Source organism: Poecilia mexicana, unplaced genomic scaffold (genome assembly GCF_051168715.1).
Source record: "Poecilia mexicana isolate PSO_F unplaced genomic scaffold, ASM5116871v1 scaffold_13, whole genome shotgun sequence".
In the NCBI taxonomy this organism is placed as follows: Eukaryota; Metazoa; Chordata; class Actinopteri; order Cyprinodontiformes; family Poeciliidae; genus Poecilia; species Poecilia mexicana.
In genome coordinates, this window is record NW_028263382.1 from 23,355,738 (window position 1) to 23,377,793 (window position 22,056).

Consider the following 22,056-nt stretch of genomic DNA (forward strand, 5'->3'; position numbering starts at 1 on the left):
AAAAGTTTACAAAAACGTGAACCCCGATCTTCAATCTCATTTTCCATAATTCTATATTCAGAAATATCTTGTATATTATAAGAGATGTTTGAAACACATCCCACAAGCTCTTTTGCTAATTACACAAGTCACAAAGAGACTATTCTTAGTGCAAAAACACAAACAAACAGGCACAGTGTAATGTCTAAATATATTTTCACTGTGCTCTAATACTATGCTACTTTTTAAGAAATTATTTCATTTTAAGGAAGACATCAGAGAATGCCTCCAATAAAAAATCCAATTAAGGGCTTTAGATTCTTGCTGTGAAAACAAGGTTCATTAAGGCATATTGCTTTTCTTGTCATGTGGAGAACCACAAGAGATAAGTGCGTAACCTATTTTGGGTTTCGACCTAAGTGAAAGAAAAGAGAAGAAATTCTGCCTGTGTATGGTGAAAACTATGTCAGTGGTTTTTTTTTTCCCATATGGTATGGCTCGAACAACAACATCAAGCACCACAGAGGCACAAAGAAATAGAGCAGAACCAGAAAAATTAGATCTTTCTCTAGGCTCAATCCAAACTTGAGAGTACACAAGAGAGACCAGAGTAATAAGAACACAATAAATACAAAGGTGACAGATGCAAAACACTTGAAAGGAGTCTCACAGAAAAAGTTCATCACAAACAAGTTTGTGGAAATATCTCCTTGATTTACTCTTACTGGTCATTTTATGCTATTACAAAGTTAGATTCCTTTTTACCTTCAGAACTGCCTAATTCTTCAAGGTAAAGTTTCTGTGTATATTTCACCAAGGTCTCGGAAAGACTCCTCAGAAGACTGGTCCACATTGACAAGATTAGCATCAGCCAGTTCTTGCACTTTTGTCAGCTGCACATTCATTATGCAAATCTACTTTCCATCTCATTGCAAAGGTGTATTGTTGAATTGAAATCTGGTGACAGTGGAGGCCAGAGGAGAACAGTGAAAAGATTAGAGGTTTCTGACTTATTATACTTATCCTGCTGGAACCAACCATAGCAAGATTCTACATAAAAAGTGACTGGTTGATTTACTATTTGTACAAACCAGTGTCGTGTGGCTAACACAATAAGCAACGCTTATATTTTCTGTTCATTTGTTAACCACACAGTGTGATAAACTCCATCATTCTTCCAGGACAAAAAAAAAAAAAAAGAAAAACTCCCTTAGTAGGACCTAGAACTTACTTTGTGTTTATGTTGAAACTTTACTTTGGGTTTTAATAACTATCATTTACTTTAGGTAGCGATGATAGTTATTAGGTCAGATGAGGATTTCAATATTAGATACTTAGTGCCCTGGTTTGTACACAAACCCCAAAAACCACAAGAGTCACTGTTTGTAATTTGAGCTGTTTAACTTTATGAAACGTTGCCTTTACGCTATAAACCACTGTTACAAACTTTTGTGAACTTTAGTGCCACCCATGGATGCTGATATTACAGACAGCAAATTATGAATTATTTTGATAGAATTCGTTTGTGGCCAATAAAAAACACATTGGTTATTCAGAAAGCTACCAAATGATATTATGCCAAAATCCTAATATCTGGAGTTGTCTGGATTTCAGAGTGTAATCGCATCACTGCTACACATTTACTGAATTACATGGTGTTTATTCTCAGTATAAATTTGATAGCACAATGTCAACACCAGGAGGAATAAAATCTATATCTCTATCTTGATAGGGAGACTCCTCTTTCAAAACTAAAATTAGAAGCCCTTTGGGTTTCTCGTGTAGAGAGATTTAAAATATAATACAGTTCCTAGTACAATCACAGGGAAGCTTGATCTGGATTAGTTGTAGAACGAAGGTTAGTGTGTCAAAGAATGCGATGAACACGGGATCACTGTATAATGCGCTCACACACACAAAAACCCACTTACAGAAAATAGCCATAGCAGGTGAAGTGGATGAGGGAATGGGCTGAATAGGGGGGGAAGGAAAAGAAATCAAAGATGGTGTGATTATCCTTTGGGATTAAACCAGGCACAGTCTGGACCTTTTTTCTCCCCATTGATCCGGCTATTCAACCGTTCATTATTTCAGCTGCTTTCCCGACCTTGCTGACTGATTCCATTTTGTTAAATGCAAAATTTATCAAGTGTGTGCAGCAATTTCTATTACGCCGGAGTCAATGAAACTTGCATAGAAGGTATGACTAATCCCCATTTTTACTCAGTTCATTTTCCTTTTTATTGCATTCTTATAGAAAAGATATGAATCATATGGAAAGTACCCAATATGAGATAAAATAAGTCAAAAGAAAGGGGACTGATTTGTCTTATTAGGTGTCCTTGACACCAGCACCCCTTTTTTTCTTTTCTTTTTTTGAAAAAAAAAAAAGCTAAATTGAAACACTGCTACCAAAGATAATAAAACAAGCAGACTTTAAGTTAGAGCAGGCAAAGAAGCAGAAGATATGGAGAAGGGTCAACCCAAGATATTGCTTTGTGCCTGATTAGGCACTAATACGATGTGAAGTACAGAGTAGATGATTTAAATATGTTTCTTCTTGAAGTGCCTTTCACAATCATCTTTACCACTTGAAATTGTTCCCACTTTGCCACATTAAAACGCCGGTGCAAAATATGATGTATTACTTAATGAATAAAAAATTTAAAAATGGTGCCCAGCACATGCATTCGGGCCTACCGAGTCAGGATGTTGTTTTATATTTGACTGTCTTTCAATTAACTTTCACCTATTTTTAAAAATCTGTTAAAACTTCATCATCTGTGATGATACAAGCAAACCATCCAATTTCAATCATATGTCCTTTTCTCCTAAAGGTGCATTTGAGGCGTTTCTGAGACTAATCCAGTCCCTCTGGCTTCAAAGAAGGCTATCAACACTGTTTCTAAGTATAAGTTTAGTTTCTTTGTTTAAAAGCACAACTCATTAGAGCCTATTTCTTCTCATGTCTTGTGAAGAGCCATAAGGAATAGGTTTGAGTCCCAATTTAAACTGGTAAAAATCCTCTCACTGGAAATGTCTCTGCTCCTTCTCTCCAAGCAGACCTCGCAAGACAACATTAAACCCTATAGAGTTATGAATAAATAGAGCAGAACTGGCAAAATTAGACATGTCTTCAGGCTCAGCCATTACAAACCATTTCTTTGAGAACATATAGTCTTATCTCCTTTGTAAATGGAGCAAAACAGCTTCATTCCACAGCAACGAGTGATCCGGGACACAAAAAAAAAAAAAAAAAAATGTAAGGTTGCTGCAGGGCAACGGGGCAAAGGATGGCTAAGCAAGGCGAGTCTGGGCAGCAGAGGTATGTTATGATTCTAAACTTTGTGCCACCAGCCAGCTGGCTTGACACTATTGCTGCTTTGCAGAGGCCAGAGTAACATGGTATCTGAGCCAACAGGCTGTCATCTTTCCCAGAAGTCACACGGACTAGCGAATACAGAGGTGAGCAGCCTTTGTGTAGCCAGATGGTGACACAGAAGAGCTATTTATAGCCTCTTAGGGGAAAAAAAGTGCAAAGAAAAGGCAGTGAAAGAAAAGCAAAAAAGAAGCAATAAAGAGCAGAGTTACACAGTCACTGGCATCAATGTCTCCGTTCGTGATGCTTGTCTGTCTGAGATATTGATTCACCAGTTTAAAAAGCACCATTCAAAAACGCTGCAGCTAATCGACTGCAGAGCGAAACCTCAAACACGTTCACACCAGAAACTTATTAACTGAGCTGTGACAGGGCCAAATTCTATAAAGCCAATATGTCTGACACGATGGTAATGATTTATTAACTGAGCCAATGTGGGAAGAAAAAATGTTTTGGGTTCACTGACATATTAGATCTACTTTGAACCAGTCATTATTGAATTATAGCTCCAAATCTAATGAACCATTTTAATACAGTGCTACCTGTCAGGGTGCCAAAGGTACTTAGAAAGATTAAGATAACATTAAGTAAAGCAGTCATATTTAATTTTGCGGTTGCGTAATCTGTTCCTAAATGTACTTATCTGAACCCATTATTAGAGCACACTGTATTAATCTCAGTTATGCTTTGTTTTATGCATGCTTTACTATTTTTCATTGCATACTGTGTTGTGCTGAGAATTACATTCCTCCAATTAAAGAAACTAAGTGTAACCTGTATTAAATTACGACTTCAGTTTTGGAAAAATGAGAAATGATTTTAACATTTTCCCCAAAAATAAAGCAAAGATTTTAAGCAGCATGGTTCCCTGTTATGTTCCTCTTTACAAATGTTAAATTTGCAGCGCATTTATAGATATTTACATAGAGTATGTAATAAAGACACATGGTCTTTTTTTCTCACTGTTGGACCTTGAATCACTAATAGCTTCTGTTTTTAGGGGAGTTTTAGGCATCTTTTCCCAATTTTTGCTTAGTGCCATTGTCCATTTGTAAGACACATTTGTGTCCAGGCTTTAATTTCTTGATTAATGTTTTCCGTAAGACGTTCCTTTAGTGTCGTTTCTTCATGAAGACGTCTACTTTATCCAGTGCACTAAAACACTCACTCACCCTGATGATGCCATTTCCCGTCTTCACAGTTGGGACGGTTTTCTCAGGCTCGCAATCTTGACACTTTTTCCTCCAAATGCAACAACAATGGGCATTATTGTCAAGTCATTTTTTTTAATCTTATCAGATGACAGGACATGTCTCCTAAGTTAAGGATTTGTCCGTTTGTGAATTTGCCAATTGATTTTGGAGTAATTACTACTTCATCTTTGTTTAACATCTGCACAAGACTTGTTTCATTGTGGACACACTCACCAGCTTCAGCCAATATATTTACAGTCATTTACTTTTGTTCTGGGGTTAAAGAGAGTTCCCCTCACAGACTTATTCATCTTTGGGACAAAAAACTTGTTTGCATCATAAAAAGATACGATGGCAAGACATGAAATTTAATGTTGTGTGTAATCATTTGCAAAGAGACCACGGTGCATAATATTGCATCTGAGGTAAAGCAAGAGTTGTGGAAGTCCACAATTCCTTTGGGAGTATGTTGCTTGATTTCTTTTGATTTTCCCAAGGTTTCAGACATCGGAGGTTACATATCTGAGAGGTGCATCTATTTACCTAAGTTGTTGTGAATTAAAGTATTGAAAGCTTACAAAGACATGCTCTGTTTATGCAGGGTATTTTTTTAACATCTTTAAAATGAACAAAGTATGTAAACTTGGACATTTGAAGCTTTGACGTTTAAAAAAAGCGTTCTAAAAGTTCTTTACTCATTCTGGCATTCAGCAAACAGATATGAAATTCTAACTGACTTCAAGCAGGAATAACTTAGTCTTATTTAATGTCACACACTAGAAAAATGTTTTGTTTTGTTTTTTTTTCAAAAGGGTGTGTTCAGCTGTGTATGTTGACAGCACTTTAAGCTCTAAATTTGACCAAATGTATCTGCACTGAATTACAATTTTTGTCTGTAGAAATGCTCGTAATTTCTATTTCACAGCAACATTTGAAATTATGTGTTTGTTGTGGAACCCACTGCTTATGATGGCTCTACTACTGCGTGTTGTTTGATTATATAATCATCATCAAGGGGTCATACTAAGAGCTACAAAACAGACTCCAGACAGTCACGCTGCGCCCACATTTGTGCCAATCCAACAACCAGCTGCTGGGAAGAAGGAAACCAGAATAGGATTTGTTCTAAATTTTCAGTGCTTTGCAAGGCTATTAATAATACTATATTTAGCATAACATTACCCCTAAATCGCATCATTACAAGGATAAACTTCAACAAATGTCCTTAGGATTTTATCTGATAATTGTTGCATGTTGCATCCGTATTTTGTACTCCCTTGGCCAATTCTTTGTAGAGCCAATCTTAAGAATGACATTTTTGCTTTGTCTCATTTCTGCTGTTTAAATCACTAATTCTTTGTTAGATTTTAAATGGACATTGACTGTACAATTTTACGACTTTATATATTTTACTTTGATCTAAATGATTTCATTATAACTCAAGCTGTATCTTTAGGGTCATTTTCCTATTAGAGGCTAAACATCTTCACCAGTTTCAAGATTTCTGTAGCCTCAAACAAGTTGGCTTTCAGGATTAAGCTTGACCTATCCTCTCTCAACCTTTCCCAGTTTCTGAGGACGAAATGCATCCCCTCTTTCTTCTCATGGTTTTAAATTTACACGTAATAGTTACAATATTATGGCTGGTAGCAAACCATAAACAGGGTAATTCAATGTTCAAACAATTGAAATAAACATCATTATTGTCATACTTCAAAATTTAAAAAAATATAGAAAAAAAAAACATGCTTCTTTTGGTATCAGTACTACTGTAGGGCATTACAAGTAACAAAAGAGGCTCCCGTTACCTAACGTTGACTAACAACAAGCTTATGAAGCACTGCAGTTTTCAATGTCCTTGTACTGGCAGGTGACTGAGCCAGAGTCAAACACAATTAGAGTTGTTTTACATGCTTTCAATTTGTGCTTAGTATATTTTGGGACTGTATACTGCAAGAAATAGCTTATTTTTTTTAGATAAGTAAATGGAGAAAACATCAATTTAGGGATGCTGTTTCGGTTCTTAGCTATTTTCAGGTGCGATTAAAAATGTTACAGTCAGACAGTTAGTATTATCCAGCTGCAATTCAGCTTTTGTGAATATGCAGGAAGTGTGCAATGTAGACCCACAAATATTGACAAATCCAGCTGCAATACACAGTAACAACATACTTTCTGAATTTTTGAAACCTTATGTATATTATAGACAAAGGTATGCTTGAATTAAGCATTGTTTGAGAGTACAGAAAGTACAACAGCTCTGCATAAACAATATGCTGGCATGTCTTTGATTAAAATGGTAATTTACCCCCAACTACAAGATACAAGCTCCTGAATTAAATACTATGCAGAAACTGGATGTGCAACAACCTGGAATCGTAGAGTCTTGTGGTATTGGTCTGTGCATTTTTATGGCTCAGTATGATCACTTGTACTTTGGGAAAAAATAACAAAAAAAATTATGGCCAATAAAAGGTTTGTCTTACCAGATGAGTAGTTCATTTACTGGCCTAACACTGATAATTAATTAACACTCTTTTAATTGTCCATTTAAAGACTTAAGCCCTCCAGAGTATCAACCAACAGCAGACAGATAAATTGCTCATTTGAAGAGGACACATCATGTAAAATCCACCTTTTGAGGCCTGAAATACATTTTTTGTGTACTTTGAATGTCTAGGACTGCAAAAAATATCAATTTATTCTCTCCTGTTGCTGCGTAGACGTCTTTATATTCTTTTTGGGTTACATTTTTCAGCCTGTTCATTTTTCTCTATTGCCTGTAATGTTTTCTTGTCGAAGTTGCAAGTAAACACCTCAAAATGTTTGGTTCTAGTGATTCCTTAAATCGCCATCTGGCATCAGAGCGTCTTCAAAGTGTCTGGTTAAAGTTTATTTTTCCTGGAAATGTACCCACATTTATCTCCAAACGGTTAAAGTATGAAAAAAAGAAATTGCTTAATTTCTTTACATTGAGACCCACCTGATAAACATTTTGTGATACACAAACATAAGTTGGTTAGTAAGTAAATAAAAAAAAAACTACCAGCATGTTGAGCAGGATGCACAAAATAAACTTATTCTGTAACAACCTTTTTCTTTACTCTTACACCAAAATTGTTAAATTAGTTATGGTTACGTTTGTTGTATTTTCCTGATTACAGCATTGGCAACTTAAAAGTTTCTTGTACAGTTATTGCATCAGGATAGTCATCCTAAACTAGAACTAACTATTCGGCAGGAAGTGTGGTGCTGCTTGTGCTCTTTGTTGCATCACTTCTGACAGAGGATTAAATTACAGCACTCCTTGGAGGAGTGCTGACTTGAAGACTTTACTATTTACTCCCATTGGCTTCATGCTTAATTATTCTAAAGAACCTCTAGCTTTAACGATAGCAGTAAGAAATCAAGTTGCAATATTTATTTCAACTTAAATCAAATTCTTAGTTAGTTATTAAGAGTGTTTTCTTTATTGGTAGAGCTTAATGCGAGTCAAGAGAAGTTGTACTGCGCACAGACTGTCAATATTGAGCCAGCCCTTTAACACTTAGCCTCCAAGACTGCTGCAATGGGAGACCACAAGCTGCTCTCCAGTGTGCTGGACTGTTAACAGTGCTTCACAATAAGAGGTTAGGGCCGGGCCTCTTCTAATTTGAATAAAAGAAATAGATTTTCTTTAAGCGCTGATTTGCATAAGCGCATATGATGAAGCAGATGCTCCACTTGTAAAGGTTGGACTTGGTAAAATGAAACACATGGTTTTAATCATGCACTGAGCAAACCATAATGCATGATTAGTATAATTTGTCACTATCTGGGAACTGTGTTAAATCCTCTGGTAGCCATTTTTTAATCTCATGTGCCCCACAGCGTCCTAAAAACGCCTGGTTAGCCTAAGGTGAGGTGAACTCCATCGTTAATTAAATTTTCAGCGCCTTCACTCAAACAACACGAGAACGGCTTGAGGAGAGAAAGCAAACAAAAGCCAAGGAAGAATGAAGAGATATAGGAAAAGACAAAGAACAAAGCAAAAGTAAAGAACAATAAAGAAGAATATGAGGGGGAGAGATAAGAGGAGAAATAAGCTGTTTATGAGCTGCCTAGGGAGAGGCCAGCTCTGGCCGTTAGGCATTAGTTAATCTGTCATTACTCTCATCAGGCCTCTGGCACCAACACACTGGTGCTGCATGTCCTTGAGTGTGTGTTTATGAGGCGAGGGAGCAGGATTGGGATTTGCGTTTCTGGATGGGAAAAGGCTGAGTCACTATGGTGACCAGAAGGCCAGTTGTAAAGAAATGAAGAATTGATAGAAAAGGAAGAGGAGTTGTAGGAATGCAAAAACAGTGCAAAGTGACTTCACATAGCTCAATAAATTTGTCTGACCTCAAAGCTTCTCCAATATACAGAGACTATACAGAGCATTACTTGACAGCCAACATTACTTAGTAATGCTTTGAACCCATTTGACTTTCTTGCAAATCAACATAGATGAAAGTGACTGACTAGCTATGAACAAAAACACATTTAGTTAGAATCGACTTCATTGGCCATGATTGTACCAAACAAGGATTTCGACTTTGGTGAAAATTATGCATTTCGTTACACAACTGCAGCAATGAGAACTGGTTTCCCCAACCATGCAGAACCCTGTAGAGCCTGATCTACAACAATTCAAATACAGAGAGCTAAATAGCATGAGAAAAAAAAACCCACATGTGCAATAAATGGGTATCTTGCAGGCAATCTACAAAGATTGAGTACAATTGAGTTCCCATGCAGGAGTGGTGCAGACTGCTATCTGTCATCATTTGAGAGTGTTGGAGAATGGAGTGGCCATTAAAAAAAAAAAAAAGAAAGCCATTGCGCTGAAGACATAGTAACAATAATAACACTATATTTCAGTAAATAATGTGGTACACAATGTGGCAAGTAAAAACATTTAAAGACCAATCAAAATAAAGTCCGGAACTACTTTATTTAACCTCTAACTTTTAGATGATCAGCATATGTTTTGCACCTGCTAATCTCCTCATTTTCCTTATGCAATCATTTGTGCACCTATGTGTAGATCATGTTTGTGTGTGCTAACATGTTTGCACACACAAACATTTGATATGCGCAAACCTTAAAGATCAAATTGGTTTAACCCTCCCGCGATCTCGGCGTGTCGCTCAGGAGGAACACGGAAAATGTCACGGTCAGAAAGCCGGGGGTTTGTCCCATCAGACCATTCATTTCCTAAACCACACAGATATAAAAAAAAATGACCACATCTCTCAAGACCACAGTGAGGTTAAAGACTTCATGAAAGAATAAACTACCAAGTATCAGCATGCATAACTTCCAGGTAAATTTTCACATACAAACATACAAATATACCCTTACTTTTAATAAAGAAAAGGGTGACTAAGAAACACAGCTACATCTACACACCACCAGATCAAAATAAAAATGGCTAAAATAACACCCAGAGATCATTCATGAATAATATTAGCAAATAAGCTATGCTTTCATACAGTGCATTTTGAGCGACATTAAAATAATCATGAGGGGTTTGACTCTAATTGGGAACAGCTGAAGATAAGCCTCGTTCTTATAAAATAGCAAAATTAGGAACAACAGCCATTATCATTTTGCAGCAGAACACAGAGGCACCAGAAGGTGACTTTCTTCATTGTGCTCTGAGTGAATGATTACACATCTTAAGTTGATGCTGGCAAAACCCCGCAGCATAACGATTATTTGATGCTGACGCTGCTCTAAATTCCTCCTGCACTCTGTCTGCTCTGAAGTTTGGTTTTGTCATTTTAACCTGCCTCTTACAGCGCTGGAGTAATAGCACTTCCAATCCAGCTATGGTTGCAAAACATCTAAGACTCAGCAGAATGTCAGTATGTCAGCAGCCTAAAGCCAACTTTTATTCCTCCACTAAGCTAGAGAGCACACGCACACACACACACACACGCACGCACACACACACACACACACACACACACATACATACGCACCATACCAACAGGGGACTATCAGTTTAGTCCTACCAAGAGGGGACTTCTGTTTCTAGTTTGTTGAAAAAGTAAAAACCCATAATAAAATTTATTTTAAAGCTCTATTACCATAATATAACTGAAGATTTGACTTTTAATCATTTTTAAAGAAATTGCCAAGAGGGGACCTAGATCTCTGAGCGACGTTTACCTTACAAAGAGGGGACATTTACATACTGCAATACAACTGACTCTACCCATTTTTGACCTATAGAGGATTTACTTACTACAATTACTTTAACTATTTTAATAAATTTATGATTTAACTGGGTGATGTTGTATAATTAATTATTTTCAATACAAATATTACCCAAAAAAGTGACATAATGGCCATCAGGGAAAATGAATAATATTTTGAATACCATTAATGATGGCATGAATTAATAACAAGGTCTGCAGTATCAACAACAAATATATATTTTTAATATGAATTTTGTCTCTTAAGGTGGTACATTGGTGGTACATTACAAAGTAAAGGTCCCCACTTAGTCTGTATAGAATGACAGGGGTCTACTGTTGGCTGGTGAAGAACGACACAGGTCCCTTCTTAATAAAGAAGGGATGGACAGACAGAGACACATAAATATGTGTATATTTTTTTAATTCCAGTCCATGTCAAAGGCATTTCAAGAAAAAAAAAGGTCCCCACTTGGTCTGTATAGAACGACACAGGTCCCCTCTTAGATAGGATGGAGCGACATACACACTCCAGGATGGGGGATAAAGAAGATTTTTTTTAAGACAAAAAATATGTAAGTTGAATCAAAACAACTTTAGGTGAACTATTTCATTTGATAAAAACTACAGATCCCAACATTTGTCAAATGTTTCCTCATCATGGAAAGGTTAAATGGTATATGAACTGACATTCCAATAGCGAAGGGATCTGCAGCAGAAAGTGATCAGAATAAAGAGTAAAAAATTTATTTACAGAGCACATTTTTTAAAGACAAATTTAAAACAGCCCATGTCAAACCTATTAGAAAGTAAAAGGTCCCCACTTGGTCTGTATAGAACGACACAAGTCCCCTCTTGGATAGGATAGAGCGACATACACACTCCAGATAAATAAGAAAATTACCTTTTATTAAATATCTTTACTTCTGAACTTCTTGGACAAACAGACAGAAATAAATTAATAAATGTATGTATATTTTTTAGTTCCAGAACATGTCAAAGGCATTACAGGAAAAATTAAGGTCCCCACTTTGTCTGTACAGAACGACAGAGGTCCACTGTTGGCTGGTGAAGAACGACACAGGTCCCCTCTTAGATAGGATGGAGCAACATACACACTCCAGGATGGGGGTGTGTATGCAGCAGAAATTAACTAAATTATTTTTTAAGACAAAAACAATATGTAAGCTGAATCAAAACAACTTGATTCAGCTTAAAAAAATATTTACAGAGCACATTTTTAAAGACAAATTTAATTTCTAAAGACAAATACACACTCCAGATAAATAAGAAAATTACCTTTTATCAAATATCTTTACTTCTGAACTTCTTGGACAAACAGACAGAAATAAATTAATAAATGTGTGTATATTTTTTAGTTCCAGAACATGTCAAAGGCATTACAGGAAAAATTAAGGTCCCCACTTTGTCTGTACAGAACGACAGAGGTCCACTGTTGGCTGGTGAAGAACGACACAGGTCCCCTCTTAGATAGGATGGAGCGACATACACACTCTAGGATGGGGGTGTGTATGCAGCAGAAATTAACTAAATTATTAATTTCAGCAGAATGTCAGTATGTCAGCAGCCTAAAGCCAACTTTTATTCCTCCACTAAGCTAGAGAGCACACGCACACACACACACACACACACACACATACACACACACACGCAAATAGTTGCGAAGTAGCTTGCTGACAATACCCCCCTTTGTGTCACTAAACAACTAACATTAGCATTAGGCTTACATGTAGGCAAACAATTGGTCAGCAGCGCAAGAAATTTTAATTGGAAAAACGATCACCAGCTGCTTTGGAACTGCTGAATGCATGTTCCACATGTCAATAGAAAATATTTTATGTGACATAATGAAACACCAAAACTAACATCCTAGAAGAGAAAATATAGATTTCATATCAAAGAGTTGAGTCATTAGCTCTCCTTTGATCACACAGTCCAAGGTATTTCACTGGTTTAATATCATAAGAAGCGGCAGCCCTGAACTTGAAAGGTAATTTCTTCCCTCATATCTGGCAGACATTAGGGACACTCAAGCAGACAAGAAGCCAGACACACTCTCTCTCAGCTCTGGGTAGGTGAAAAACATTACGCGCCTGCACAAATTGGTGTGCCAATCATTGGCTCTAATTGATTTTCTTTTAGGGTGTAAAAAGGGTCCCTAACTCTGCTATTGACGTAACCTCCATGTAACAAGATGAGCCAGTGTGTGGATGTTCACGCGTCAAGGAGAAAGACGGAGACTTTGAGACTAAGTGAGCTGGAGTGTCTGCGAGTGAAAGGGAAAGACGGACAAATACAGTGAATACATATTGTATATTGTAGGGAAGGAGTGCGTCCTGCACTACTTGACAATAGGGGTTGATGGGGATCAATTGTTAAATTACATGTCACTCTGATTCCCAATCCATCAAGTGAGTGCTCTTACAGCTCGGAATGCCACACAAACTGCATCGGTAGGGATGTTTCTGCAGAAAGAACAAACACTCGCATACATTCCAAAACCTTATGAAGCTGGGATAAGTTAAAGCAACTTCTTGTCATACAGGGAAATTAGACTGTTTATGGCTCTGTCAGCAGGACTAAATTAGAGGACACGTACATCGTTTCAGGCTAAAATAAAACACCTGAAGTGAAAAAAAAAAAAAAAATGTTTTATACATTTCCCCTGTTACACATCAACATGCTCATTTAGTGTAGAGACTTGATTTAATTTATGGAGGAGCTCCTGAGGCGGATCATATTTTGATGCTTATAAAACAGTTCCGCTTATATGCTGAAGTTTTTCTAAGCTTGTTTTAAATTAGTTTATTTTGGCGCAACAGCAACGTATGATTGATGAAAGAAGGGACAAAGTGCAAGAAAGAGGGATTTGCTTTTACCACACTGCATGAAAGCTTAACTCCTTTTCAGATAGATAACTCTCGTTTAGCAAGGCCTGATAAGACATAGTTTGTTATATTACTTGACAGCAGTTTCTTAATTAATTAAATGGCAAGCAATGATCTTTCCTTACAGCTTTTGGATCCAAGCAATCCAAAAGAGGGAGTATAAGATAATGTCAATGACTGCATTATTTACTCTTTGTTGATCACTAATGTCTTTCAGAGTAACAAATATAGTCCCCGGAGATTATAACTAGGAACTGAAGCAGCGTTAGACAATGAAAATATCTTTTTCATGAGGTTGCATGGATAAGTCTTTGGAAGACTTAATTATCTCTTGGAGGAGTTCACAAAATTATAATTATTCTGCTCTCCTTGTATGTCTCACAATTCAGCAGAAAGTCTCACTCCAGTCAAATTAATATGTAGTTTCTTCAGCTCCAATTTACTTTCATGAACCACATACACATTTTAGCATGGAGTAAAACTGTAGGACAGAAATAAAACACCTTTTGTTAGCTTAGCATAATTAGCAAAGTTAAATAATTTAGAACATCTGATCAGCTTCCCAGTATAGCAACATGAAACTATAGGCATTATATAGTATGTAATACTCGCATATACCGTAAACTGTCCCCACAAATAAGACATAAATAATATTCTACTCCAAAATATTAATCAAAACTTATAAAAAGATGGCATAGTGGGCTGTACTTGTACAGCACTTTATCAAGTCCACAGGACCCAAAAGCACATCAAGCTACATTCAGTCAAGCTACATTCATTCAAAAAAAATATTTCACTGAATAAACCAAGACTAAATTAATGAGATCCGAGTTTAAATAAAAAAGAAGTCGGAAAACCGCATCAACAACAAAGTCAAGTTGTAATAAAGTTATTGTGTCAAGATTATAATTCCACCATTCAACCAAACAAGCACTGATGCAAAACCAGTGACAGTCATGTGTTCTGTAAATAGGCTTGCAACTTCATACCTACAGCAAAATAGAATCCCAGGGAAGAACATTTTCTGTCAGCATAATATGGAGGCATATTAGATACTGTCTATAGTCTGACTTTAATCAAAACACAGAATTTTTAATTTCTTCCTAGTACATCAAATATTTTCTAGATATTTTCATGTCTTTGTGCAATAAAAAAAACAACAAAAAACAAAGAACGTGTAGCATTTTCTTTCCTTCAAGAGATCATTACACTTATTCATACAAACTTAACACACAAATGGAAAGGAAGCTTGTTTCTCTTTCAGGTCATGAGAGTTTGTGGTAACACTTTATTTGAAGGGGTGTGCATAAGATTGACATGACACTGTCAAAAACATGACATAACATCTGGCATGAACATGAAGGAGTCTTTATGAATGTTTATGACAGTTGTCATGAAGTGTCATTCGGTAAATAATGACACTTTTAATGCAAAGTTGCTCTAAAAGTTGCATTAAAAGTCCATTAAAAGTGCCAATTTTGCAGGATTTTGTAAATTATGATAATTTAATGCAAAGTTGGCATTTTTTAACAGTGTCTTGTCAGTCTTATGCACACCCCTTCAAACAAAGTGTCACAGAGTTTGTTAGCAGAATTGTCCCTTGGGTTTAGATAAGTTAAAGAAAACAACTACAAGTAGATTGTGATCATTTTAATAAGCAAATTTTCCTCTTTATGGCAAATAACGCAGAAAGGTTTGTGAAGAGGAAAATCAACATCTGAAAATCAGCATGAAGTCACTTTAGATATACATCTTTACATATATATCTAAAGCTATATATCTCAGAGGATTGGCTGAACAACGTGTAACTTACACCAATCACAAGTTGTTATGCAACAGCAAATTGTCTTCAGTCTGAGGCTTCTTGTAATAGTGACCACCACAGTCGATCCTTTCTGCCCACAGTAGTCACCATCTACAACAATTCTTTGAAGAAAATTGTGTAGCATGAGTTAGAACAACCTTTAGTTTCCCTCTGGGTTTAAAAAAATATATTTTTTAATTGAATTGATTTGCAAAAACTGAAACCAGCTGGTAAAATCAATGAAATGAGCATCGGCTGTTTGGTCGCATTTCCCCGAACACAACAGCCAGAATATAAAAGAAATTAATTTAGGATTTTGTAATTTGACTGCAAACAGGCAATCTACAAGCTGGCGAAAAAGGATTCTGTGAACGTGACCTCACAAACGTCTTAAAAAATTTGCCCAAGAGAACTTCTTTAAGCAGCACTTTGTTTTCTAACATTTTGACCTATTTATTTGTTATATAACATGTTCTCTTCGTGACTAAATGTCCTCAGGGGAAAGAGCCAATTAAATGATAATTCTTCTGACTATAATTAACGTTACGTCTCAGAACTGTCGCAGGTCTTGAGACGGAAACCACAGCAGACTGGCAAGGTGTAGAACCAGCAGCCATGACACATTTTAGAGTCGGATTTGAGGTACGAGTGATCAAAACAGCTCAAAATTTCCACTGGATAACTGTAAAATGAAATGGAGAGTGCACAGCAAGTTGATTATAACAGCTGCCAGCTCAATGAGTTGGCTGCAAAGCACAACAGCTGGGACAAGGACTTCTCCAGCTGTCACAGACGCGTACAGATTTACACAGAGGGTTCCACTTGTAAATACTAGAAATATTAAATATCATTTGTAAATGTCGTATAAGCAGCTACCGCATGAGAAATTATTTTAAGCTCACCCTGAGTAGAACCACTTCTTAGGGATTTTAGAATAAGTCAGACAAAATGAGGTTTGATGGGGAAAAAAAATATAGATTTATATAAATTATGGCAGCCAGGCTTCTGGACAGTCAAACCCTGGGGCTGTTGCAGAGTAATCTGTGTTCGAGTTTGACCTTATTCATTGAATATTTAGCACATTAATAGCAAATAGGTCCCAGTTCTCTAAAGGAGTATCGTCCTCAGTTGATCTGCAGCAGAAGCATCAGCCAGATGTTCCAGTTCATACGACCCCCTCAAGTGCAGTTAGCCAGCTGATAATCCTTTCTGAAAACAGGTCTAATTTATGTGCACACAGAGCAATGCTGAGTTTGTCAAGAGGCACAAAGTGTTTCTAAAGTTAACTCTGGATGGTAAAATGCTAAAGCTGGGTGAATAGCTGCAGTGCCATGCAGAAGATTGACGACCGTCGCAGGGTTAATTTCAGTGACTATAATCGAAATTACTTTGCTGACGACTCTTTTTTTCAAGACGATAACGAGGCGATGACAAAAATTACATGGCTCTTTGATGACAAATGTCATTATTATTGTTTTTAAAACTTAACCCCGATTTAAACTTTCCCACCACTTCATCATTAATGTCCTGTAACAAATTTCTTCAACCTTCACAGCGCAACTGAGGGCAAGAATAAGTTGAAGACAGATTTACTTTGTTTAGGAAAGAACAAATACCTGACAGTAAAGCATTATAATGGCTTTTAAAGAACATAAGGGCAATTTTTTCTAGTAATAAAAAAAAAAAAAAAAGTATCCTTTTCCTTACAAAAATACTAACCAGTAACTTAATGGTTCTTGACATTATGAGTGACCGGTGTTTAAAAACGTAATCCCACTGTAACCAACCTTTACAACAGAAAGCGATGTGGAGCATTATTACCGAATTCTGGGCCATAATTGGGCTCCAATGACTATTATTCAACACTTAGACCTGATTTTTATGTCTATCCATCCATTTTCTTTACACCCTTGTCCCTTAGTGGGGTCAGGAGGGGTGCTGGTGCCCATCTCCAGCTAACGTTCCAGGTGAGAGGCGGGGTTCACCCTGGACAGATTGCCAGTCTGTCGCAGGGCAACACAGAGACACACAGGACAAACAACCATGCACACTCACACCTAGGGAGAATTTGGAGAGGCCAATTAACCTGACAGTCATGTTTTTGGACTGTGGAAGGAAACCGGAGTACCCAGAGAAAACCCACGCATGCACAGGGAGAACATGCAAACTCCATGCAGAAAGACCGGGGCCGGGAATCGAACCCAGAACCTTCTTGCTGCAAGGCAACAGCTCTACCACTGTGCCACTGTGTAGCCATTTTTTTTTTCTTTTTATTGTCATTTTCATATTTTTCTAAGTCTGCTTTAGGATATCCTCATGTGCTCTGATTCAAAGTAGCCAGTAATCAAAGGTTGTTAAGCTTGTTCAACTAAAAATATGTGCCTGGTGCAACATAAAGGAACACATCAACAGCCCATTCAGCACACATTCATGTATGAATAGTATATGAATATTATATATTATACACACACTTAGTTTCTTTTTAATCATAATTAATGGGAAGTGCCAGACAAGGCATATTTGCAAACGATTTGCAATATAAGTAGGAACTCATACTGCTGCATACTGTTTGTATGTGACAAACGCAAATATTAAGCACTACAACGTTCTGCTGCCTCTGCATTTGCTTTAGGACTCGGAAGAAAACCAGCAAGATAGAAACAAACACTGAATGAAGCATTCTTAGGTCAGACACATTTTGTGGAACCTTCTGATGTGCAAAAGGTGCGGACTGTGCAGGCTTTGTAAAGGGGAACCAAATTGAAAATTGTTTTAGTAAAAGTAAAAAAAAAAAGCATAATACAAATATTCTTTCTAGAAAGCCAGAAAATGTGTCCCAAGTGAGACACTTGATAAAGCATTAATTGGTTAAAAATGAAGAATGGCTTTTGATTTCCTGAGAGAATTATGTTCATTTGTTATAAACTCTCAGAGCACTTACAGATTCCCTTCCTTTCAGAAACTGAGAGAAATACATTTTTGAACACGACCAAGCTTCCCAGAAAGACTAATTGTTACATAAGGGAATTGTTACCAGCTAAGCACTGAATGCAATGACCATGCAGTCAATATTATAACTACCAGTAGCAAGCCAGAAAGTACAGACAATTAAAATGCCCCACAAAGCCTTTCAAGCCATGTAATAGTACAGATTATAATCAGCACACAGATGGAAACAATAATAATGAACGATTTTTGGCATTTTTATTTTTTTATTTTTTTGGTTCACAACATTCTCTTTTTCCAAGCATGGATTCTCGCTGAGTTTTATAAACTACCTTCTACGTTCCCAAGAGCTTCTTACCTGCAACCGATTGTGCTCTAAGCTGCAATTATGTATCCGACTATCATATCGACTATCAGACTCGCAGTGTGTCAGGAGGAACATTTCAGCCCAGCACAGTCTGTTTCAAAACACAATTTTTTGAACTGCTAAGGCGGTTGGATGTCTTGCCACTGATAAATCTAATGATTTTAATGGAAACTGGTAGCCATAAATGAGTCCAGACATTTCTCCATGCATTGTTTACAGTGCTATTTGTAAAGAATATAAATCTAAGATGCCTTAAGAAATACAAAAGCCATAAATAAACTGAAAATTCATAAAAATATATATATATTTCCTTGTAATCAGGCAAGTATTTAAAGTTTGAACGTTAATACCCATAAGGTCTTAGTGCTGCCAATCATGTTTTTTTTTTTTTTGTATGCAGTGCTCAATGGTAAAGAAACAACTTATTATACAAAAACTGGTAATTTATAAACTATAGCGTAGAAGAGAGCAATTGGGAGAGTGTGAGCAGTGTGTACACACGCATGACTGACAGTGTTAAGACCCTGATGGTACTGATTGGTTGTTTCTGATCAGGCAGTGTATTAGTTCTAACAAAAAGGTAAACAAAAAAATGATTATTTTTTTTAATAAAGTTAAATACTGCAGCTCCAAATATATGAACTAATTAAAAGAAGAATGCAGAGTTTTTAACAAAGCATGGACTATTTCTCTGCTGACGTCGAACGTAAAGTTGTGTGCTTAGTGTGTGGAGAACACAGTAGTGCTTAAACTGAAACTCACCCCTAAATAGAAAAAACATTTTGCTCAAATTTTTTCAAATTTTTTCCAGGGTTGGGGTTTGGATTTCAGAGGAGGGGGGCCTGGTTTCCCTTTAAGGATCACAATTTGACCTGGCATTACGAAATGAAATATGAGAGATGAGCATTATAGAAAGCAAAGGAGATCCTTTGCTGATGGTGCGATTCTCAGTCTTTTCTTGAAACTTCTGGACAATTTATTGTCCAGCAAAATTTGTTGTTGTGACCGGCCTAGTTGGAAGTTCAACATATCAATTAAGTATTCTTGGTAGGGCTGAGGTGGAGTACACCTACACAGGTCACCAGTCTATCACATGACAACACAGGGGGGGAACAGAACAATTCACCATGCGTGCACACATTCATACCCAGCAGATTTTTAGAGAGAACACTCAATCATGCATATTTTTTGTTTCAATTAAACAGTGCCAACAGATGTGTCGTTAGTATTGTTGTGAGTCATGCTTCCCAGATTTGCACACCCAATTTTGAAACTTGAAAAATTCTAAAGTTTTGACTTACCACAGAGTCAAATGAATAAGACAAAGCCTGAAAAAGCTTACACCGGATGTGATTTTCTTTTCTACTACAGCCATTGTTTTTAGTGAGAGTTTAAATTAATAAATTTCACAATTTGGGAGCGGAATTTTTTTTTTTTTTTTTTAATTCCATAAAATGTATGTTTTCTTCTGAACTATATGCAATTCTTCTACAAATTCTGGCAATTTGATTTGAGGTTCAGTCTCATAGAAACTGTAGTTCACACTTGTAAAATCTGAACTTTCTCTATGAACATGAACGTGGTACATAAGCTTACCCGACATGAGAGAATAATTAAATCTAGTGTGTAATTAGTTGTGATCAACCTTCAAACTGAGAGGTTAATCCATTTCTTTCAGCAGCTGTTCCCTCCAACAGCAAATTAAAAAACATGAGCAAATTCCACTACATGAATCTATGGCTTCATACGTGACGATTGTTGTCTTTCTTCAGGTCATCCATTATGTCTGGATCCGTCTTGAGAAAAGAAGGTATTTCTTAAGGTTCCATCCTGTTGTTGATATTCTGAGTGAATTTTTAATATTTTCTGATAAAGGTGGCTGGGTCAGCAACAGCAGTCTGGGATTTTGTATCATGCATTGAGAAAGTCTAGCAGAGCTTCTGGTCAGCAGGTGAAAATGTAGCTCGATTTCCAATGGCTTACTTTTTGTTATAAAGTAAAGCAAAATAGAAAGGTCACATTAAAGCCATATTTATTTATTTATTTACCATATTTGTTTGTGTATTATAGAATTTTGTTATGTTATGTTTTTGGATTTTTACTGAAGGGAAAAACTACTTTTAAGTGGTGAGTATGTTGTTTGTGGTGGACAAAAACATTCGATAGGAGAAAGCCGTTTACTACTTTTTCAACTAAAGGCAGCCCATGTTGCTACACTTACAAAGCACATACAATGTTTGTGTCCCTTCATGTTGTAAAGCCTGCAGAATCAAGAAGTGGTCTAAACAAAACTTGACAGACGGTAATTATGTTTGTCAGGACTTTGGAAATTTTTATTGGTGGCTCTCTTCACTACGTCCTGTGTAGCACATGGCAAAGCCAATGACCATCTGTGTCCAATACACTCTGATTCAATTAACTTACAGGCCTCTATACCTCCAGTAGACTTTCAAATGTATACACAGCCAAGAAAAATGTAAGCCAATGAATGAATGCAAATAAATAAATGTTAAAAATACAAAGTGATAGATGATTGCACTCTAGAAATCTGAATCTCTATTTTTGTACGCGACAAGCCCGTCATTTAAATCCTAGCGTGTGCACAAACAAATCCAGCAACACACATCCTGCCATGTAAGTTAAGAGAATGGATCACAGAGTGAAGAAAACAGATGGAAAATAAATGAAATATGGCCAAAGAGAGACAAATTACAGAAAAATGAAAGAACTGAGTAATGTGAACATGAAGAGAAACCAAGTGGTGAAAAATGAGTCAGTCAGAGTGATCAGAGTAAATGGAGTGAGAAGCAGACAGAGTTAAAGCGAGGGATCCATCCATCATGCGCTCCTGCCTCCGTCAGACACAAGTAATAGATGGGGAGATATAGAGGAGAGAGCTCACACTCCTCTTCTATCTGCCTCCAGTCGCTATCTGAGTTTGCTTGTCAGGTCTGCTCCATTACCACAGACCCAGACAATTACTGAGAGGAGGGAGTGGGTGGGTGGGGGGAGAATACAGTTAAAGACAAATACGTGGACCTGGGCAAAAAAGATTGATAAACAGTGAAAAATGAATGCAGTTTTTTTTTTTTTTTTTCACACTTTGTATCTGGTTACAAACAAGAGCTACTGGAATGTTGTTGGCACTTTACATAAATGCATCATGCTATTTAAAGTGTAACAACCCCCCCCTGTGAAAGCATAACCTCACTCCTGACCAGTCTGGAAAATGATTCCAGCAAAGTAGGCGGAGCC

General features: G+C 36.8%; 1 long non-coding RNA gene across 1 annotated transcript in view; it reads right to left on the minus strand.

Moving 5' to 3' along the window:
- LOC148155824 (uncharacterized) overlaps positions 1-20,679 on the minus strand; it is a 426,895-nt gene extending 406,216 nt beyond the window's left edge. Inside the window, exon 1 of the long non-coding RNA XR_015765101.1 lies at positions 17,628-20,679. This is a non-coding gene — a long non-coding RNA (uncharacterized LOC148155824). The remainder of the gene's footprint in view (positions 1-17,627) is intronic.
- Between the last annotated feature and the right edge of the window lie 1,377 nt (positions 20,680-22,056).